This window comes from Neofelis nebulosa, chromosome 4, assembly GCF_028018385.1.
Source record: "Neofelis nebulosa isolate mNeoNeb1 chromosome 4, mNeoNeb1.pri, whole genome shotgun sequence".
Classification (NCBI taxonomy): domain Eukaryota; kingdom Metazoa; phylum Chordata; class Mammalia; order Carnivora; family Felidae; genus Neofelis; species Neofelis nebulosa.
In genome coordinates this window covers 87,892,052-87,915,319 of record NC_080785.1, presented here as the reverse complement: position 1 = coordinate 87,915,319, position 23,268 = coordinate 87,892,052, and the positions used below count along the sequence as shown (strand labels likewise).

The 23,268-nt window shown below is 38.4% G+C and overlaps 1 protein-coding gene across 2 annotated transcripts in view; it reads right to left on the bottom strand.

The window, feature by feature from the left end:
• The window catches only part of GSAP (gamma-secretase activating protein), a 259,405-nt gene that overhangs the window by 177,086 nt on the left and 59,051 nt on the right, over positions 1–23,268 (bottom strand). Inside the window, exon 1 of one of the 2 annotated variants that reach the window (XM_058725311.1) lies at positions 22,672–22,830. The exons of the other annotated variant lie outside the window; for it this stretch is intronic. The gene's annotated coding sequence lies outside the window, so the exon portion shown is untranslated. Of the gene's footprint in view, positions 1–22,671; positions 22,831–23,268 lie in introns of those variants that run through there. 2 annotated transcript variants of the gene reach the window in all.

The window sequence follows — 23,268 nt, the reverse complement described above, 5'->3', positions numbered from 1 at the left end:
GGGCTCGAACTCATGAACTGCGAGATCATGACTTGAGCCGAGATCAAGAGTCTGATGCTTAACAGACTGAGCCAACCAGGTGCCTCCAAAGGGCCCATTCTTATGGTTTGGTTAGTTTAGTTTGTTAGTTGCTTGTTTTCTTAAGTGAGGTTGATATGAAAGTGGATGCTTTATCGAAGTAGGATATTAGGAGAAGTAAATGAAAGCTCACTGTTTTTTAGTCCCAGGGAATTATAGAAGGAATAGAGAAAGAAACCAAGAGAGAAAGAGAATCAGTCAATTAAATATGTATTCTGACACCTCCTTTTAGTGAGTTGCATTAAATCCATGGTTCGCCAACTTAACATGCCTCAAATCACCTAGAAGGCTTGTTCAAACATAGTTGTGGGGCTCCACCCCCAGAGTTTCTGATTCAGTAGGTCAGAGGTAGGACTTGAGAGTTTGCACAAGTTCCTAGGTGATGGTGATACTGCTGATCCAGCGACTACACTTTGAGAACCAGTGTTGAATAAATGAAAGTAATACCAATGGCATCAAAGTTTGTCCTTGATTTTCATGTAGTGCCCTGGAAAGATCATTTCTGTGGCTGACCCTTGCTGAATGCTGGTGTGCAGCCAAACCTTTCTAATTCACCCCAATAGGGAAACAAGAAACCACATCCCTCTTCCCATTATAACAGGGCATCTCCTTAAGAAGAGAAACAGAACAGGTGGGGGTACCCCGGAGATTGACCAGTTTTTCCTAGAAAGACATAATGTTACCTAAGGGACATAATGCTACCTAAATTTCCAAATCAATCTTCTCTTAAATCATACTGGACACATGGTCAGGTTCCTTTCTCTTTCATTTCCCTCTCTAATAATCATTTCAGGCTTCATAAGACCATCTGGTTCCCCCTTTCCTTTTCCCACTGGATAGAATGTGGGCCCAGTTGGGATGGTGGTGAACCATCTTCTGCAGTGTGAATGATAAAAGCAACATCTTCAAGGATGGCCAAGCCACAAGACAGAAGGAGCCTTGGTCCTAGACACTGAGAAGCCACCTTATAGACTCTGGATTTTCCTTGTTTAACTCATTATATGTTGGGCCCCTTTGATACAGTGGTCTATCTAATCTGCATCCCAACCAATACAAATGGAATGAGAGGTAGGAGTTTGTGTGGGAATACACACATTAATTCCAACACGGTGCTTAAATTGTGCAAACATGTTGTTCCTATGCCCCACTCTTCCCCTTGACTGTCAGTGACTCATCCAGGGCTACAGTTAGATCATTCCTTCAATGCTTCACTCTTCTCATTTCCAGTTTTCCCTCTCCTTGACTGTTCTTTGTCTATCATCATTGCATTTATTCAAGTTTAGCAATCTATGTAATTACACCTCATGCTTTATTAGTATTTCTTCCATAGCTGCTTTAAAGTTGTTATAAATGTCTCAGGAATTTTTAAACTTCATAAGAACTTGTGAGTATCTGAGTAACTAAATAAATACCCAAAAGAATATAATTGTTTTAGGTTGTCATTATCAACCTTTCACTTTTTTAAACAAAATTTTTTAATGTTTATTTATTTTTGAGAGAGAGACAGAGTGTGAGTGGGGGAGGGGCAGAGAGAGAGGGAGACACAGAATCTGAAGCAGGCTCCAGGCTGCTGTGAAAATTATATCCAGCTGAAACTTAGCACAATATACCTAAGAATATATATATAGTCATGCTTTACTTATATGTACATATTTATTTATATATATTTACATATATATTCCCCTGGACTTCGATTTATATATAACACATAAATAGTTTCTATTGAATAAAAAAATCCTATAAAATACACCAAATCCATGTTCACTTAGTAGTCAAATAGTTTAATCAAGTTTGTCTCTTTGTAAATTCAACAGGTATTCATATAATGTTAAATATTTTTGAATTTGTTTTTTCCCCCCAAATAATGAATTATTTGTTAAAAAAGAAAAAAGACTTCCCATTATATTGGCACTCAGACAGTAGGGCATATATCAATGCTAAGGTCCTATTCCTTAAGTCCTGATTGTATACCAATTTTGAAATATGTTGGTATTTACAGAAGTCACAATTCTTCAGAATCAATTGCTCAAAGCAGCCAGTTAAGTACTCTTTGAATTCCTTTCTGAACTGTCACTTCACTGACCTGGTTTGGCCAAGATTAAACAATGGAAAAGCAAATATACATTACAGTTCATCTTCCTCTTGGGCTGACTAATATAACACTGTTTTGTACCTCCCTCCATTCAAAGCATCAACAGTTAGGCAGTCCTCTTTCCAAAGAAACAAACAAAATAGAACTGTAAATAGTATAATAAGTACTCAGAGCATTATCAATACAAAATTATGGCAAATTTTATTTAAAACATTTTAGAGTACTTTTAAATATAGTTTCCTAAGAAGGGAATTAAGTGTATATATTCTACAGCTCTAATGCCTCAGGAAACTATTTTATCACCTGAGCCAGCTACTGATCACAGATAGAGATGGGGTTAGAAGCCATGATTAAGAGACTGAGACATTGAACATTTGTGACCAGGCGCAGGAATACAGCAAACCCAGAGACCTATGCATCACCTGGGAATCAGTGCTTAAGACAGAGCCCATAGTCACATGTCTGGAGAGCCACTGGGAGTTAAGGAGCATATATACGCAGGGTTTAAAGCAAGTCTTGAATCACATAGAAAACAAAGGCCAAAGCAAGGCAGAGAATCAAGAATCAAAACAAGAATTGAGAATTATATACATGGAACATCACACTGTTCTGTCCATTGGTCATTTGAGTGGATCTAGTCACAACAAGAATTGTGTGTGTGGTTGCTACAGGTAAATCAGTTCCAGCCATTTCTTCCACCACAGTGGCCTCCCAGAGACTGCTAACCATGCCATTCGTTTCACCACTATCCATCAGTTGGGGCTTCAGAAAAGCCAGACTTGTTATAGACTAAATAAAGAACTTATATTTTCTCTTTGTGTCTGGGTTGTAGTGTGAGTTAAATTTCCACCCTGCCACATTAGCTATTGGCTGGACTTCAGGCAGAATCAAAGGGCAAAATGAGTTTGAAATTAGGCATGGGAACGTCCAGCTAGCCACAGAAGTACAAGAAGACAAAATTAAATGAAAAACACACAAAACCCCTATTCTCTTTCTTTTTTTAAAAGTTTATTTATTTATTTTGAGACACAGGGCGTGCATGAGTGGGGAAAGGGCAGAGAGAGAGAGAGAGAGAGAGAGAGAGAGAGAGAGAGAGAGAAAGAGAGAATCCTAAGCAGGTTCTGTGCAATCAGCACAGAGCTCGATGTGGGGCTCAATCTCTGGACTGTGAGATCATAACCTGAGCTGAAATCAAGAGTCGGACGCTTAACTGACAGAGCCACCCAAATGCCCCTTTTCTTTTCTTTTTTTTCAGCTTTACTGACATAAATTCACATACAATATAATTTGCCCATTTAAAGTGTATGACCCAACAGCATTTAGTATGTTCATAGACTTATACATCCATTACCACAATCAATTTTAGCACACGTTCGTTACCCCAAAGAGAACACCCACACCCCTACCCTCTGCCATCACTCTAGGCAACCACTAATCTACTTTCTCTCAGTACAGATTTGCCTATTTAGAAATCTCATATAAATAGAATCATAAATATATGGTCCTTTATGACTGTTTTCTCTCACTTAGCATGTTTTTAATATTCATCCATGTTGTAGCATGTATCAGTACTTCATTTCTTTTAATTGATAAACAATATTCCATTTAATGGACTTACCACATTTTATTTATCCATTCACCAGCTAATGGACATTTTGGCTGTTTCTATTCTTTGGATGTTATGATTAATGCTGCATGAACATTCATGTACCAGCTCCTGTGTGGACATATCTTTTCATTTTTCTTGGGTATAACTAAAAGCGGAATTGCTGAATCATATGGCAACTCTATGTTTTGACTGTTTGAAGAAATGCCAGACTGTCTTCCAAAGTGTCTACACCATTTTCCATTCCCATCAACAGTGTATGAGGGTTCCAATTTCTCCACATTCTTACCATTTAGTTGCTATTATCTTTTTCATTATAACCTCCCACCCCCTATTTAAAAATCTCAAACAGATCTTCTGGATCTTTGGATCTGGAAAACTGAACCAGTTCCCTGGTTAGCAAAGAAAGGCAAAATTCTGAGCACACACATGCCTCATGAGCAAGCAGGAAGAAAGGACCAAAGATGTCTGGATGTCTGGGGGTCATAGGGGAGCCAGGGCATCCAGTCCTTTCAGGCTGTAAACAAAAGGAGGCCTGGATTGAGATTGCTTCTACCTGCACTTGTTTGAAGCATGACTAGGGCATGATATGTAGGTAAGAGAAGATGAGTAAGGGTTGTAATTTCTCTTGAAAATTAACTGGAGAGAGGAATATGGAGCCAGTGCTAAAGTGAAACTATTATCTTTTCTCCTCCATTCCTACTTGGTATTTTTCCACCAGAGTACATACTGAAAACCTTGGGGATATCCTCTACCTTTAAAGTTCTATGATTCCATGACTTTCTTCCTGTAAGTGCAATTTAAATTGATCGTGCAACTCATCATCAGGGAAATACAAATCAAAACCACAATGAGATACCACCTCACACCTGTCAGAATGGCTAAAATTAACAACTCAGGAAACAACAGATGTTGGTGAGGATGCAGAGAAAGCGGAACACTTTTGCACTGCTGGTAGGAGTGAAAACTGGTGTAGTCACTCTGGAAAACAGTATGGAGGTTCCTCAAAAAATTAAAAATAGAACTACCCTACGACCCAGAAATTGTACTACTAGGTATTTATACAAAAATGCTGATTCAAAGGGGCACATGCACCCCAATGTTTATAGCAGCACTATCAACAATAGCCAAATTACGGAAAGAGCCCAAATGTCCACCAACTGATGAATGGATAAGGAAGATGCAGTGTATATATATATACATATATATATATATATGTATATATATATACACATGCCGTGTATATATATACCCGTGTATATATATACATATATATATATGTATATATATACACACACAATGGAATATTACTCAGAGATCGAAAAGAAAAACATTTTGCCATTTGCAACAACATGGATGGAAACAGAATGTGTTATGCTAAGCGAAATAAGTCAGTCCGAGAAAGGCAAATATCATAGGATTTCACTCATATGTGGAATTTAAGAAACAAAACAGATGAACATAGGGGAAGGGAATAAAAAACAAGATAAAAAAAGAGAAGGAGGCAAACCATAGGAGACTCTTAAATACAGAGAACAAACTGAGGATTGCTGGAGGGGAGGTTAGGGGGGATGGGCTAAATGGGTGATGGGCATTAAGGAGGAGGGCACTTTTTGGCATAAACACTGGGTGTTATGTAAGTGTTGAATCACTAAATTCTACTCCTAAACCATTATCATACTATATGTTAACTAACGTGGACTTAAATTAAAAAAAAATAAATTGATCGTTCAATGTTATCTTTTATAAATAGAGGCTTTACCTTAATAAGATTCAGTTTAAGTGTTTTTAATGGTTTTAAAAAATATTTTTACTTTTTGTAAACCCGAAACTAACATAATATTGTATGTCAACTACACTTTAATTAAAGAAAATTCTACTTTTAATGTTTCCTGAAGCTTGTTGAAATATAACTCTATCTATAGCATTAGTGCTTCCTGGAAGTCACTAAAAGTTCCTAAAAGTCTACCTAAGAAAAAAGATGAATATAGTTAAAAGGAAAAAAGTACATTTATTCCTTGGAAAGTACACTGATTACTATACAGCTAGTTAGAGAATTGTGTTCTTTCACCCTTGAGAACTGTGCCATGGAATAAATTAATTTCTTTGAACTGAAATATAACTACCACATCTGAAAATAGGAAAAAATGAATTAAATTGAGGGAGGATTCAAAATAAGAAGGGCCAATGCCAAACAAAATACCAACCAAGCAAATTAGAAGACATTACACATACTCTTCCTTACTTAACATGGAAGGAAATTGCAATTATTATTTGGTTAATAAGGCACTTCCTGGGCCTGAAAGTTACTAGCTCTTCCCTTCAACATATATTTGCTGTGCAACTGCTGTGAGCCAGAAACCTTGTTAGCTTTGTTAACTGCCAAAATAAATAAGAGAGTCTCTGCTGGCAAAGAGCAGCAGAGGGCCTGGCCTCTGCCAGGCAGATGCAAACTCATTATCCAGCTGCAATCCATTCTACAGCTATGATAGGCAAGAAGCAGAGTGGAGATGGTGAAGAGGAGTTATTTACAGTTACCTAAACTGGGGTAAGAAGGGGAAGAGGAATGTGATGGCAAAGGAATAGAGGGGTAGGGTATGACCAGTGAATCTGGCTTCATAAGGAAAGGGAAGGATTTCACCAAGCAGAGAGAGACCAAGACATTTGTGAAAACATTCTAGTGGGAAAGCAAATGTTTTGGAGATTTATAAAATTTAACCATATGAAAATGTCAACGGTCAACCATTTTTGGCCGATAAAAATAGCACATTCATACAGTTTCAACTCATACAAAACAAAATAATCCCCAGGATGTGTAGGGTGGATTCTTAGGACTTATAGGAGAATTAGATAGACAAGAAGTTGGGGTCAGAGTAGAAAGAACCTAGAATTGTCTTCTAAGGTTTCAACTTTATCCCATAGGTGATGGAACAGTCAATTCACAAAAGAAGTTTTGACAAATGACCAACACATATATTTTTAAATGTTTAAAGAAGTTCAGGCCTAAATGAAAACTGTCTATCATTTTCAATATCACAAAGAAAAAAATTTTAATGACAATATTCAATGCTATTAACACCTAAGGGAAACAGGACGCTCCCTCACACTACTGTGTGTGTAAACTGGAATAATCTTTCTGGAAAGCAATCAGAATACCCTTTGACTAAGCATTCTACTTTTAGGACTTTATCCCAAGGAGAGTCATGGCTATTAAAAACAAAAACAAAAACAAAAACAAAAATAGTTTATGGGTGCCTGGGTGGCTCAATCAGTTAAGCATCTGACTTCGGCTCAGGTTATGATCACACGGTTCGTGAGCACGAGCCCCACTTTGGGTAAGCCCCACTTCTCTCTCTGCCTCTTGTGGGATTCTCTGTCTTTCTGTCCCTCACTCACTTGCACCCTCTCTCTCTCCCAAACAAACAAACAAAAAGTTTAGGCGACAGGATATTCTTAATGTCCAAAAATAGCAAGTTAAACAAATCAGGAATCATCCTTATAATTGAACACTATGCAGCTACATTAAATATTTAGATGAATATTTAATAACATGGCAATGCTCATGAAATTTTGTCTTATGAAAAAATCAGGTTATGAAACAGTACATGTATCAGATAGGGCTCTTAAGAACTAGGTCAGACTGACCAGATTTGAATTTCAAGACCATTTAAAGTCCTGTGACCTTGAGCAAGTAACTTAACCTCTTTGTGGCTCAGTATCATCATCTGTAAAATGGGGATAACACTAGTACATACACAATGAGTTGCTATAAATATTAAATGAATTAATATACATAAAGCATACTTTACATGTAAATATATTTTGAAATTTGCCTGGCACATAATTAGCACTAAGAGTTAGTTATTGTTAATATCATTAGTATGTGTTGCCAGTAAATTAAGTCAACTTTTAAGCTAATTTAAGAAGTAAAGGTGGAAAGATAAACCACTGGGCAAGAACCACACCCAAAGCACTCTGAAAAACTGGTTTTGTGAAGTCATTACCACAGCTGCCAAGCACCGACCTCGTAATTTGCAATGCCAAGTCCTTGGATGCTGGACACTGCACACTGCCACAGAACAGCTGTCTCTCCCGCCACTGGAAACCGGATGCAGCTGCCATTGCTGCTATGCCCTGGCCAGAACGGATTCTGCGTCATCCCTGCTGCTTTGAGTCACCAGTTCTTGAATCAAAGTCTAGAGAGGATGCATCTGCTTGGCTGCACCAAGTCCCGAGTTCCCAGATGTAAGAGAGGTCAAGAAACAGAGCAGTGAGCATTTTTATCACATAGAGAAGGCAGATTCCACTTTTTAAGACAGGGGATTCAACACGCTTAGCATATTTACACATTGGACAACTAAAGGAAGAATGATTCCTCTATGGTTTTAAAAATATAAATATAACTTAAATATATTTATAGACAAAGAAATAAAGGACTAAAAGGATATATCTAAGTGTTAATGATTAATTGTGAACTGACCTTTATGGCTGATTTGAATTTTTTACCTTCTGTCTCTGTAATTTTCTAAATCTTCTATGACATAGAAAAGACATTTTCTCTTTTAAAGCAAGACCAGGCAATATCAGATCTCTATTTCTGAAAGAGAATTAAGTATTTCTTAGATATGGCCATGGACCAGGAAATGAAAGACTGTGTTCAAACGGCCACTGTTAACCTATAGCAGGCCTTTGTTACTCCAAGTGTGGTGAACAGACCAAAAACCAGCTTGACTCAGAAGCATATTAGAAATGCCGAATCTCAGGCCACATTCCTGACCTACTTAAAGCAAAGAAGAGGATGAATCAGGAAATATTCTAGAGATATAAGCAAGAAGGGTTGACAATTGACAACAAGGAAAAAGTCATAAACGATTACAAACCTTGGAAACATTTCCAAACTTGGAAGAAGATGAAGTTATTAACAGAAATGGACTCCTGGAACAGGAGCCAGTTTGTTGTTTTTTTTTTTTTTTTTTTTAATTTTTTTTTTCAACATTTTTTATTTATTTTTGGGACAGAGAGAGACAGAGCATGAACGGGGGAGGGGCAGAGAGAGAGGGAGACACAGAATCGGAAACAGGCTCCAGGCTCCGAGCCATCAGCCCAGAGCCTGACGCGGGGCTCGAACTCACGGACCGCGAGATCGTGACCTGGCTGAAGTCGGACGCTTAACCGACTGCGCCACCCAGGCGCCCCCGGAGCCAGTTTTAAAGGAGAAAGATAAATGTGGTTTTAGATATGTAAGGTTTGAGAACTTGAAAGGTGGCCAGATGGATATGGTCAGTCTGGGACATGCAGAACTGAGAGCCAATAAGAAATATCAAGATTGGGTTTACAAATTAAGAGTCATCTAAGAAAAGGAGATGATAGAAGCCAGAAAAGTGGTTAAGAATACACAAAGCAAGAGAAGAAATCCAAGCAAGATCCTCTGGTGGTGCCTGCATTTTGGAAACATGGGAGAAAGAGAAGTCAGAAAATGGGTTGCCAAAACTAAGATCACCATTAGTTTTGATGGGCACCTGGGTCGCTCAGTCAGTTAAGTGTCTGACTGGCTTGGGTCATGATCTCGCAGTTTGTGGGTTCGAGCCCTACATCGGGCTCTGTGCTGGCAGCTCAGAGTCTAGAGCCTGCTTCAGATTCTGTCTCCCTCCCTGTCTGTCCTTCCCTGGCTCATGCTCTGTATCTCTCTCAAAAATGAATAAACGTCAAAAAAAAATTTTAAACAAAGCTAAGATCATCAGAATATAGTGTCAAAAAAAGCAAAGGACAGATATTTCATTACTATTCAATTCTCTCCTCCTTTCATGACAAACTGGGAGTGATTTATACAATTACACTTAGATTAAACAGGACAGTGATGGATTAATGGAGATCTTAATTCTTGAGACATAAAATGGCCAAAGTATTTGGAGGGGGTAGAAGAGGAGAACACATATACCTTAGATTTTTCATCACCAGAAACCATCCAAAGTTATCTGGCTTTTGAAAAAAGTTTTGATGAAAATTTTATAATTTTTACATGTTGCAAATCAAACAAGACCATGACTTGTCTTTGTTTTATTCATTCATTTATTCATTCAGCAAACATTTTTTGAGAACTTAACTATGAGCCAGGCATTGAGGATACAGCAGATAACAAAACAAACAAAACCCTTTGACCTCATGGTGCTTACATTCGAATGGGAGACAGATAATAAACAGAAGAAATAAATAAACATATTGTATGTTAGATGGTGATAAGCATTATGGAAGGAAGGGATGAAGGAGTGGGGTGAAAGTTGAAATTTTAGAAGAGGCGAAAGAGAAGATCCCACTGAGAAGATGAAGAGACCTGAAGGAGGTCAGGCAGCCACTCTTGGAGATTTCTGAGAGAAGCACTTTCCAGGGCAAAGCTGCACTAGACCTTGTGTGGTCAAGGAGGCCTGTGTGGCTGGCCGGACAGTGAGGGGGTGGGTAGGAAAAGAGGACTGGGTAGGAAAGGTCATTGGAGGTTTTTGAGCATATAAATGACATTACTGGGGCACCCAGATGGCTCAGTTGGTTGAGCCTGACTTAGGCTTAGGTCAAGATCTCATGGTTCGTGAGTTTGAGCCCTGCATCGGGCTCTCTGCTGCCAGCTCGGGGCCTGCTTTGGATCCTCTGTCTCCCTCTCCCTCTGCCTCTCCCCCATGCTCTCTCTCTCTCTCTCTAAGATAAATAAACATTAAAAAATAAATAAAATGATATTATCTGACTTGGATTTTAACAGAATCGTCCTGGCTGCTATTTTAAGGACATACTGAAGTAGAAAAAACAGATGGGTAGCTACTGTAAATATCTAAGCAAGAATAATGGGGACTTGGGCCAGGTACCTTTGACAGTTTTATCTCTCTTCAGATAACTACCTCTTATATCCTTCTACTGTATCATACTGAAGTGGGTGGGAGGGAGGAGAGACTATGTATGTAGCAGAGAAAGGAGCACAAAACTCTCAACCCTTCTATTTCTATAAATCTACGTATTTTCACATTTATCTTCAGCTACGCAGAACAAAATGTGTAAGCAATTTAAATACTTAAATTTTATGTAAATATTTAATATGTTTAAATAGTATGTTTGAATCTTCTACATTATTACAGCCTCAAAGAAATGTTTTAAAAACCACTAAAAACCATTATCATCACCATGTCAATAAATTTATATTTAGGCCAAGGTAACAATAAAAGAACCTGATAATTTATTTTAAAGACATGAGCAATATTTTTGAAACACAGAGTCAGTGAATAATGACTAGTTCTGAAAGGTGTAATTTTAAACCTTCTACTCTTTCAATGCTATAATTAAAACAAAAATGAAAGTGAGATCAGAGAGTACACACACAGACCTGGGTCACACTGGGACATGTAATTTGCTTTTTCTATGGCTATGAGACCAAAGGCTCCATTTATTTGCTAAAGATTAAAAGGATAAACTGATTTATTTCTTATTTTAAAATACAAAAGATACTAAGTCAAGTTAAATATTGATCGAGAGAAAAAGTTGTCAACATTGTATTAATATTACCCTACATCCGCAGAGGTTTACTGTTTACAAAGCACTTTCACTAGCATTACTAGTTTGAGCCTCACAATAGGCTTAATATCATTGTTCTTAATTTACAGAGCGCTTAAGGGACTTACCCAAAGGCACTCAACTATCTAGCAAGTGCCAGAGCTGGGAAGAGAACCCTAACATACTGGACCACTATTCTTTATACTATACCAAACCGTATTCTTTTCCAGATACAGATTTGGGCATGTTTTTCTCATGCAGGGACCATCTGGGTCAGCAGGACCACGGGTGGAGAGCGGCACCTATGGAAAGGTGCCACGGTAAATGGTGTTATCCCCATTTAATGTTAGAAAAACCAAGAAACAGAGGTTTGTTAAGTCAAACTCTGGCTCTGCAATTACTCAACGGCTGGTGTCATTTGCACTTACCCTGGTCTTTTTCACAACTTCTAGTTCCCTTATGGCTTGCTTGATCTCCAGGCCTGCTCTTTAACACCTCCACCAGAGGGCAGGCAGGGCAGGAAGAAGAGCATTGGTAACTGGTTTGCTCAAAAAGTTGGAAGAAGAACACTTAGGACATTATCTTAATTTAGATTTTTAGAGGCTTTCTAGATTTCATTATTAATGCAAAATTTGCCAACATTCTTCTATGTAGACCTAGAATAAATAATGCAGTAAAATGATTTCAGAACTAGAGAATAGAGTTTTGTTATACATCTTCATATTTCCACTGCTGATTTTTTCTAAATGATAAATATAAAATGTTAGATCTTTAAAAATATAACACTTGGGAAATAGATGGGCAATGAACAAGAACAATTCACAAAGAAGAAATTCAACTGGCAGTGAATATGGAAAAATGTTCCACTTCACAGGCAATTAAAGAGATAACATTTCAAACAAGAAACTGCCATGCTTCATCTGTCAAATTAATAAACATTATAAATGAGAATTACTGGTGAGGGTGTGGTGATATGGGCACTTTTATATATTTTTAGTGGAAATGTAAATTGCTACCATCTTTCTGGAGAGAAATCTAACCCTTTAGACAGATGAATTCTGACAGAAGAAAATGGGAGTAATTTCCTACTACCTAAGTTGGAACTAAAATCTGGTTCTTTTTTCTCTAATCAAGAGAGCCCTTACACAGAGAACATGGATGTATGACTCATGACAGAAAGAAACACAAGCTTTATGCCACCTCCTGCCCTCCGCAGACTCACTGAGATGGAAAGATGAGGGCCCCTAACCCCAGGAGAGAGTAAGGGCTATAACTCCCACCATTCCAGGGAAGAGGCAGAGTGTACTGGCAATGGAGAGAAATGGGAGTATCTGAAAGCCTGTGGGTCTCCCAAGATCACAGGGTCTGCTTCATAACCACAGGAGAGAAAAGTAATGTTTTCTGCAGGTTCCAGCAGGTGTAACACATCACAGTAACCAACATCTTACTATGCCAGGTTGTCCGAGAGAGAGAGAGAGACAGACAGACAGACAGACAGACAGGGAGAGAGTCAGAGGGCTCTAACGTTTATGGGACTATTCAGATATACATGTGTGTCTTTTCAGTAAAGGTCAGGCTTGCCTGCTCTGGACCACCCATGCACCCTCAATTACACTGCTATCAGTCTTACAGGTCAAATACATTTGCCCCTAAATTCAAACTACTGGACTATGGATAGAGTTGCTTGATCTTGCTTATAACTTAACAACTACTAGCTTCAGCTAATTTAAAAGACAGTCTAGTGGTGAAGAGTCTCACTGTAACAGGAATTTGTTTGGAAGGCCCAGGCCCCCACAGAAAGAGAGACTCCCCTGTGTTCTAACTATGAACTCATCACAATTTATAATAGGGAGAAACTGGAAACAACCTAAACGTCCAATCAAGAGTGTGGTATGCACCCATTAACTGTTTCATCAAAATGGAAAATGCTTATTCTACGATAAGAAGTTAAGATACAGAATACAGACGTTCCATTTCGACGTAAGCTGACTCTGTCCTGTCCCACCCACTGAATGCAGACATAAAAGGGGCAGAATACATGAGTACTCTAAAATGAAATGGTAGCAGGCAGATAGGGAAAGAAGAAAATTGAAGTCCTGCTGAACCAAAAGGGAGTTTCCCATTTTCTTTTCTCTCCAGGGTCTCCTAGCCGGGACTCAGGATAGCCCAAAACCAGAAGTGGAAACCAGGCCTAGACAGAGAGAATTCCAGAAGAAGGCTCTAGTTCTGGTCCAATGAGCAAGAAAGGAGATCTCTAATGCTACTAGAAAACAGAAAAAAAATCACTTAGGTTTTTTTTTTGTTGTTGTTTTTAATCTTTTTTTTTTCCCCTTTTCTTATTTTTTCATCCTCCACACTCCGGGCAGCCACAGTAATGAGAGCATGGGGGCCGCGGTACCTAAAACTCTAAGGGAAGGGACATTTATTGAGAAAGGAAACCAGTGTGAGGTTCTGGGAGGGGAATTACAGCCTCAGAATTGGAACAGCAGACATGGTTGGGCAAACTGCCTGTCAGAGATGCCATGTGGACTTGTGTCAGGTAGGTGGAAATGTACATCTAGAACGGAGAGGAAAGGTCTGGGTGAAAACTTTAAGTTTGTGAATCATCTGCAGTCAGAAGTTATTTAAAGCTAAATACTCTAGATGTTTTCTCCTTATTACTGAGTAACAGCTAATTACTGAGATTTTCTTACAGCTTTTTTTTTTAACCACTGAAGAAGGAAATAAAGTGATTATTATAATTCTAAAGATGGAGTCTATATTACCACTGGGAAAAATAGATTTGATTCAGTCCTAGGCCCTGGCTCCTAAATGAGTCGTCGTTAGGCTCTGCTTCTATGCTCCCTAAAATAATTTCGGAAAACTTTATAGTCCCTCACACATTTTAAAATTTGCATCTAAACTTTTTCATCATAAATTTAAATAGTGGCAAAGGATGTGTACCATAACTATTGACATTATTATATAATTATATATCTGGTATATTATAACTATTGACATATTGTTTAAAAAACTATTATGTGATTCTTAAATATAATCCAGGAATGTAAACACCAGAGATGTTTAATTCCCACATCATTAAAAAAATACATAGGAACAAATTCTTTTATGTCAGAAATTTCACATCATGTTTTCTCCTTAACTCGTATTTCCATTCCATTTTCCCCACAAAATTTTATTCTAATATGACATATTTTTGATGCTTGAAATCCATGATTGGTCATTCTATCATAATTCTTTACAATAAAAATACATATACAAATCAAAATGTTCTCTGGTTCTATAATGGTGGCATTTCTTTCTTTTGTTGTTACCATTATAGATTATAGTTATTTAATGACAACACTGATCAACCACCACAAATGACACATTTACATAAATGTTAAATATAGGTTAACATTTTACTGTCAGCATATGTTTTAATGAGATAACGGGGCCTTTTTTTCAATGAGCTTTTGTATCTGTGGGTTAATATTACTTATGCTAGAATTAGACTTACATGTAACTTTCTTTTTTAATGTTCAAGTGCCGAAAAACTTAGTCACATACATAAGAACACGAGACTGAAAGTTTTATTACAGCAATGACCTACAATTATTTGAACCCCTTCAGAGTTATATAATTGAAATCACATAGTAATGAATCATAAAAATTATTTTTTAATGAATCACCAGCTGACCGCTCAATTAGTTTCCCCTTTAATTCTGTTCAAAGAACTGAAAACCTCCTGAGTTTCAAAAGGATTATTATAATTATTCCCCCCTCTCACCATCCAAGCCAATAATTTGAATTGTCTTCTTGTCTGCCACTTTAGAGGTTCTTCCACCCCAGGGCAATGGGCTGCAGTAACCTCTCCAGGGGGAGGGAGGCCCTTTCATAATGAGGGAGGTGGAGGGGAGGGGGATTATGCAAGAGGCAGTGACAAAGGAAACAGCACCACACCTCAAGGATATCTTCAGGCAGATCAGTTTTAAGGACAGTGAAGGAAGCTGAAGATCCAGAAACTGGATTCCATCCAGGAAATCTTTCTTTAGGCCCTTGTGCTTTATAGAAATCTTGTGCACCCTCAGTGGGTTTAAACTAACTAGCATTTCCTCTTGCATCATGCCCTATTTGGGGGTGGGGGGTGGTTGGAGGGAAGGAGACATAAGAAAGAAAAATAAGTCCAAGAATATTTTCTGAGGGTTGTAGGAAAAGCCAGTATGATTCCTAAGGATAAGTTAAATTCCTCCGGGAAAGGGATCTGGGGGTGGAGGGAAGAGAAAGGAGTGGTAGGTGTCCATAGAGTAATTCAGGGAATGTACCTACCTTCTATCCCCAAAAAGTGGTAGAACCTTGAGGTAAGGCCTCTTCTTCCTGAATCAGCACCCTGGGACCGCACTTCATTTATTCAACAAACATTTGCTAGGCACTTTCTCTGTTAGCCTCTGCACCAGGGCCCAGGGACACAAAGACCTTTATAGTCCTGGTCTGCAAGGAGCTCACACAAGTTGATTAGGATTCAGGCTCTTGACTGAGGTGCCCCAGCCCAGACAGCCACCCTCCCTGCTTCCTGCCACATGCTCTCTGCATCCTGGGATTTCTCCCCATAACCTTATTCCCTATTCCACCACCACCGAAAGCCATGTTCATTTCATTTCCTCCACACTTTCAGGTAGAGTGGGCCATACCATAGTGGGTGATGCAAATGCATTATGGTGAGTTACAGGGATGTCCGAGATAGCTCTTCAGCTCCTCAATAAGTCAGGGTGGGCCGGGGTAGGAGAGGGGATGAGACCTAGGCATTAGGAGGCCACAGTTCAGATATCTCCAGGCAACAAGAAGCTCCTTTCAGTGTGCTGTACGAACGTTATCATATCTTTATGTGTGCTCTGGTCTCAAATATGTTGGGAAGCACTGTAAATTAATTTATCAAACTATGGACCAATAGGTATGAGCAGAAAAGTCCAGATACACTCTCCGGAAGCTACATTTGTCCTACAGACATCTTTGGTGTGGCAGATACAGTGCTTCACAATTAAAAACTAATTTACTTCCAACATCAGAAAATTTCACACAAAAATCTAGATATCTGGCTTCTCATGAAAAGTTGCTATGAGCTATGCAGCAGTCAGCTGGCAATGAGTACCCTTTGAGATAGGGTTTGCCCTTCCACTGTACCTGCTTTTTCTCATCCACACTCTGTATGCCCTCCCCAATTTCATCATCACTTAAGCTTATTTCTACTGCCTAGAATACAGTCGGCCCTCATGCTACCTTCACACTCACCATGGGTGCACATGAGCAGACACACATACCTCTGTCTCAGTAATAATACCCTCAAAAGTAGAATACAGAAATGCAATTTAATTATTTTTATTCTAGAAATGATAATGTGTATTAAAGAAAATTTAGAAAATCACAAAAATGAAAGGCGAAATTATTAAATCATCAGAGATCCTGCTGCTCTGAAATAACTAATGTTACACCTTAGAATGCATTTTTCTGATTTTTTTGTATTGTTACATACATAAGGCTGCACAGATATGTATGAAGTTCCAAGTGGGCTTATATTTTCGTGTACTTCGAAGCCATTATTATTTTCCTATGTGTTTAAAACCACGGGATTTGTTTCATGGTCATGATTTCCTATTGATAAAAATCACCCACTTCTCACGATATTGTTCAGCATATCACATACACTGAACCTAATATAATATTTTAATTATATAGATGTAGAACTCTATATAATTGATGTAGAACTCATTATACCCATTAACCTTACATAACATTTTAAACTTATCTGAAGTTGCTTTGAGCTTCTCAGAGCTTAGTTAATAAAATCTATCACTTGGTTCTGGTGGAGAGCAGTATGCTATCACTTTTGTTTTCACGAGCTCAGATGTCTACAATAGCCAATGGGGTACAGCCTGTAATTTTACCATGTCACTTGTTTCATGTGTGTGTTGAGATGTAGCTGGTTAAAGGATGAAACTAAGGGCCAAAGACCCTTTCTCCCTGCCCCTCTGATGCCCAGAAACTAAATCAGTCCCTAGACTTCAAGAAGAAAAGAGAAGTCCAAATTGAGCTTAAGTTTCTGTCACCTCTCATTCTGGCCTTCCTACTTGGCCTGGTATAGAAATTAACAGGCACATAGAAAAGTGAGGACGTACTTCCTGGTCGCCCAAGCTTATGGAGATTTACCCTTGTTTCACCTGTTGCTTCTCCCTATGAAAGCATACTATTTGGGGGCTTGCATTTTTTACAGAATTACATTGTGAATATATAAATAAAATTTCTAATAACTTTACAGAAGTGGTTGAAGAGTTACAATTAATAGTTACCTCTTCTGTTTTAATTGGAATAAATGAAGTTTCAGAGATTTTAAATGCCACTGATAACTATAGCTTGAGAGAGGGGAAATCATGAATTTATGAAATTATGATGAGGGGAGAAGGCTTCCTTTTCTTTTCAAGTAAAATAAAAAAGTATCAGGAAAGATTGTTGATGTTTTAATGTTCTTTTTAGTCAAGTAGAAAATAACGTTTACTGTGAGTTTTCGGTACTGTTTTGGGCCACTTTTCTGTTGTATATCGTAGCAGCTTCAATAGTATTAAAAATAATGTGAATCAGTGTCCTAATTAATCCCATTTTAAAGTGGCTCCATGTTCAGGGGCACCTGGGTGGCTCAGTCAGGTAAGCATCCAACTCTGGCTCAGGTCATGATCTTGCGGTTCATGGGTTCGAGCATCACTTTGAGCTCTGTGCTGACAGTAAGGAGATTGCTTCAGATCCTCTATCCCCCCACCCCCCACCCCACCGGTCTCTGCCCCACTCATGCTTTCTCTGTGTCTCAAAATAAATAAGCTTAAATAAATACAGTTGCTCCATGTTGAACTTTTCCTTCCTGGATTATTTATGCATTGGTTATTTTAACATACATTTATAGAATGCCTGCTCTGTGCCAGACACTATATTAAGTGTTGAGAGAAAAGAACGAACAAGGTAGTCCTTCCCTTCCAGAGTCTCAGTGTAGGGCGATGGACAATTGCACTATGGTGCAGTGATGAAGTGCCATTTAGAGTAGAATGAAGCATGCGATTGGGCATGCATGGGAACACACTGGTGTAACACCGACCTGAAAGAGTGATTAAAGATGGAAAAAGGGAATGGTGGTGGAGTCATAAAGGATGAGCAAGAGTTTCCCAGATGAAGACATGGGGAAGGTCTTTCCAAGCAAGAGGGGCAGTATGTGCAGAGAAGTGTGGTGAGAAAGCAAGGTGAATTAAGGGAACTAAAATCTGTTTCAGCACGACCAAGAAATTAAGTTGGAGAGAGGAAGACTTTGTTGGCAGGTGAAGCTAAACAGAAGGGCAGACCATAATGAATCTTTTATGTCATGCTGAAGGTTTGCATTTTATTCTCAAGGAAATGGGAATTTGCTGATGGCTTTTTAACAGTGGAGGGCCAGACTCATGTTTGAGAAGGTCAGGGCTTGTTGACAGAATGGAGAATTAATGTTGGGAACAGGGAGCTGGTGCAGTTGTCGGGTAAGACAGGATAGTGGCAGGAGCCTAAGTAGTGATGATGAAGACACAGAGAAGAGGAGGCAACTGAAGATATTTAGGACATAAAGTCAGGGACACCTGATAACTTCCCAGATGTGTGAAATGAAGGACTTCCTGGTCAGAGACATTAAAAATGCTTGTGGAAATGTTTGATCTCCTTTATGGATCCATATTCAGATGAAAAGAAATAATACTTGTTTTTGCATCCTGAAGTTTTACGTTAAAACCTTTTCATCCTCTTGAACAAAAAAGACTCTGATGGTCTCGTTTCAACATTCAGTACATCTTTTTTCGAATCATAAAACCACCATTTGCTGAGAAGGTGACAGAGAAAATGGGGATGTGGTTCTTTAGAATAGCCAGCAATTTCACATCTCTGTCACCACAATCTACTACACCTGTTCATACACCCACCTCATGTCATTATTAATAGCCTTTTGCTTTCTTCATTTTCCATTCAAACCTAATATTTAAAAAAACAGGTTGATTACCAAATTGGGTGAGTCACTTTTAAAGTCATTCTTATGGTTAGTGGAGTTTCGGTTCTCAAATTTGTTTTAAATAATGAGAGTTATCCTAAATGTCCAAAAATGTGGTCGAGTAATATCAATGTATCTTAAATGTATCAGAAGAAGGCAATGGAATTGAAATCCAATATGAACTTAAATTTAGGACTCGAGTCATGAACTCTAGGTGTGATTTGAAAAAAAAAATGTAATCACTAATATGAACATGCATAAATTTGAATCAAAGGGGAAATGCACTGCTTAATGGACTTTATAGATACAAGTTGTAAAACATAATACTGCATTAGTTAGAAACTTTGCAAGCTTTTGAATAAGCTCATTATCTTATGAGATATATTAGTATGCTTTTTACGTGAACTACTTTCTCTCCATATGCCCTTGAATTTAAATTGCTGTTGTTATAATAAAATATTTAGAATTCTACTACCAGTGACACTTAATAGTAGAACTAAGGAATTATGGGAAACAGAATTTGGGAAATTTCTGACTCTACTAACAATTATATAAGAAACTCAGAATGTCCAAGACAGAAATTTGGGCCTTGGTTTACACAACAGATGAGTTCCTGTAACTTGAATTTACAGAAATAACTATGGAGATTATCTTGCTTAACCCCCTGATACTAAGGAACTGAGCACCAGAGGATTATTTGATACAACAAATGAGACAAAACTGGTTGGTAATGGCCTTAGAACCTAGACCAGAGCTCTCCCCAAGCATCCCTGCCTGTCTTTTCCATTACCTTACCACTGACTTAGATGAAGCAGAGAATTTCCAACTAGAAAAGGAAATCTTTCTCATAAAGTTAATAATCAGCCTCTAAATTACACTATATTTTATTTAAGTTCTGATTTTCATATCTGTATTCAGTATGATGAAAGGAAAAATAATTCAAATAATTATAGATGTCAAATTTGAAGTAGAAGAGGATGGAGATTGTGCGGAAACACAGCCTAAATTAATGAAAAGAATAAAGTTTTTTTAATTCAGAAAAAAAAAATTTTCTTTGGAGAAAAAAATAGCAGTAAGTCTAAACTGACTATGTCTTGCTCACAGAGATTAATTAGAAAGTCTGTTTTAATAACTAGATATGGATGATAGGTGATCAATATTTGACAAGTCTAAGCTGAGTTGTTCCACACAACCCTACATTAACGGGGTCTAAAGCCCAGCCAACTTTTTTTTTCTTTTTTAAAAGTTTATTTATTTATTTGGAGAGAGAGAAAGAGAGAGAGAGCGCACGAGCATGCGCACGCACAAGTTGGGGAGGGGCAGAGAGAGAGAACCCCAAGTAGGCTCTACACTGTCAGTACAGAGCCCAACTCGGGGCTGTATCCCACAAACTGTGAGATCATTACCTGAGCTGAAATTAAGAGTCAAGATGCTTAACCGACTGAGCTACCCAGGCACTCCAAGCCCAGCCAGCTTTTATTTAATTTGTGATTTTCAGACCTTCTAATGATGATGTAACTGTAATTGTGAAAAATCTCCAGCAAAGAGAAAGTGGACGCCTGGCAAGAAACTGCATCAGAGGCTTTCGATGGAGCCTCAAACAGGTACATTCTCTTTCTACCTCCTTGCTTCTTCCTATCATCATGGACTACCAAAAAAAAAAAAAAAAAAAAAAAGAAAAAAAAAATGAGAGAGAGAGTCATGCTAAGGACATGACAAGTAAGAGTCCTGGGATGTACTAGGAATCCTGGTCTTCCTATGCAATATTCAGTTGTAGTTATTTGATTTTTGGCAATTAAATTCTTTTTACAAATTTGTGTTGAGAGTGCTAACAATTGAGGAACACTAGGCTGCTCAGTGGTATTCATTTTCACATGGGTTGGGTGGGGCCCTGGGCCAAAGGAAGTTCAAAGCAATAAAACAATTACTCAAGCCCTTGTGGCTGAGCCATTGTTATCCAAGAATAAGGCTATCCATTAGAGAACTTACCTTCCCACTCCATACCGAGTGACACTGACCAATCCTTTCATAAAGTGGTGCCTACTCCTAGTCAGTAAGGAAAGGGGGCTGACATTTGAGCACCTGCAATGTTTTACATGTTTCCGCATTCTCAACAGCCCTGTAAGAAATGTATTACCCCATTTCACAAATAAGGGAACAAATTCTGAGAAACGAAGAAAGTTACTCAAGGCCACAGAACCAGGCGACTGGTCTGTTTAAACTCAAAATTCAAGTCTACTCCATCATGCTCTGCTTTGTTCCCGGTCTAAGAAGAGGTGCAAGGTCCCTGAATCTCCATTCAGAGCAAAAATATATTGTAAAATCCAATGTCCTGTGTAAATGAAGAGAGTTGGCCTTGTTGGGACACCATATATATACCTCTGTGCGTTTTATCTGAAAAATCTGCTGGCTCTCTTTCACTTCAGATAGCCAGAATGTATCTCTATGATTAACTCTAAGGTGGGTGTTTATGAGATGCAATTTGATGATGACTGTGGGAACATTTGCTTCACAGCCATCAAACCAGACCTAGTCCTGGCTTCAGTGCATGGAGACTGTAGGTGCCAAAACAAGCGATGACAGGGGGCCATGGCAGAGGTTATAACCAATTAACAAGGGAGACTGTAGGCCAGGAAAGAGTCTTAAAAGTGTTTGAAGCATACGCTGAAGTATACTTTCAAGTCATCTAACATCGCTGACTGAAAGAGGCTGTCAGAAAAGTAACACAATTTTGACTGAAACAGCCACAGAGACAAGACAGCTGAGCTCCCAGCAGGATCTGGTTTTGTCATCAGTAGCTTCACTGCTGCCTAACTAAGCATTTGGGCTGGTTTTCACATGCAGTGGGATGGTGTAAGAAGGAACATGAGGTCATGGCCAGTTTGTCAGAGCCAGTCAAGTGTGTTCTAATTTAGAGAAGAGAAAGAATTTCTGGGCCTCAGCCCCTTTAAAAGGCCATGGGAGAACCTAGTGTCAATTAGAACAACCAGGTCTTGGTTTTACTTACCCTAAACACACACATGGAAACTAACTGTAGCACCATTTAGGCCTCATTTTTATGTTATTCAACTTGAAAAAGTATCAGTAGCAGAGTATTTTCATCATATTGACAAAGGTGAATATTAAAGACCTGCCTAATTCTTTCAACTCACATGCATTAGGGTACATTTCATCAGTGCAAATTATCTCCCAAATATGCTGGTCACAAAATACAATGGTGTACCGAAGGGGCCAAAGAATGTATGTGTTAAAATATAAATATGTAAAAACAAAAGGGTTTTTACCAAAAACCAAAGGACATGCAAACAGCATTTTAAAAATGTGAAAAAGAAGGGGCACCTGCGTGGCTCAGTTGGTTGAGTGTCCGACTCTTGATTTCGGCTCAGGTCAGGATGCCAGGGTCGTGGGATTGAGCCCTACATTGGGCTCCATGCTGAGCGTGGACCCCAATTGAGATTCTCTTTCTCTTTCCATTTGCCCCTCCCCCCAACTCGTGTTTTCTCTCTGGAACGAAAGAAAGGAAGAAAGAAAGGAAGAAAGAAAGAAAGAAAGAAAGAAAAAGAAAAAGAGAAAGAAAGAAATGAAAGTATTCTTTTAAAAAAGATAAACAAAAAATAAAATGTGAAAAAATGTTTACCATCACAGATAACCATCGATGTGCAACATAAAATTGCAATGAGTTTACTTTTTTGTCTTTAGTATTAAAAAAATTACAATATTCAATGCAATAAAGGGTACAGTTAGATGGGCTTTGTTATACTCATCTGATAAAAATATAAATTGCTATGAGCTCTCTGAAAAGCAATTTACCAGTATATTTCAAGAGCTGTAAAATATTCATATGCTGCTGAAAGTACAGTGATATCAGAAATTCTGGGGGTAGGGCCAAGCAATCTGTGTTTTAACAAGCTATCCAAGTGATTCTGATGCAAATTT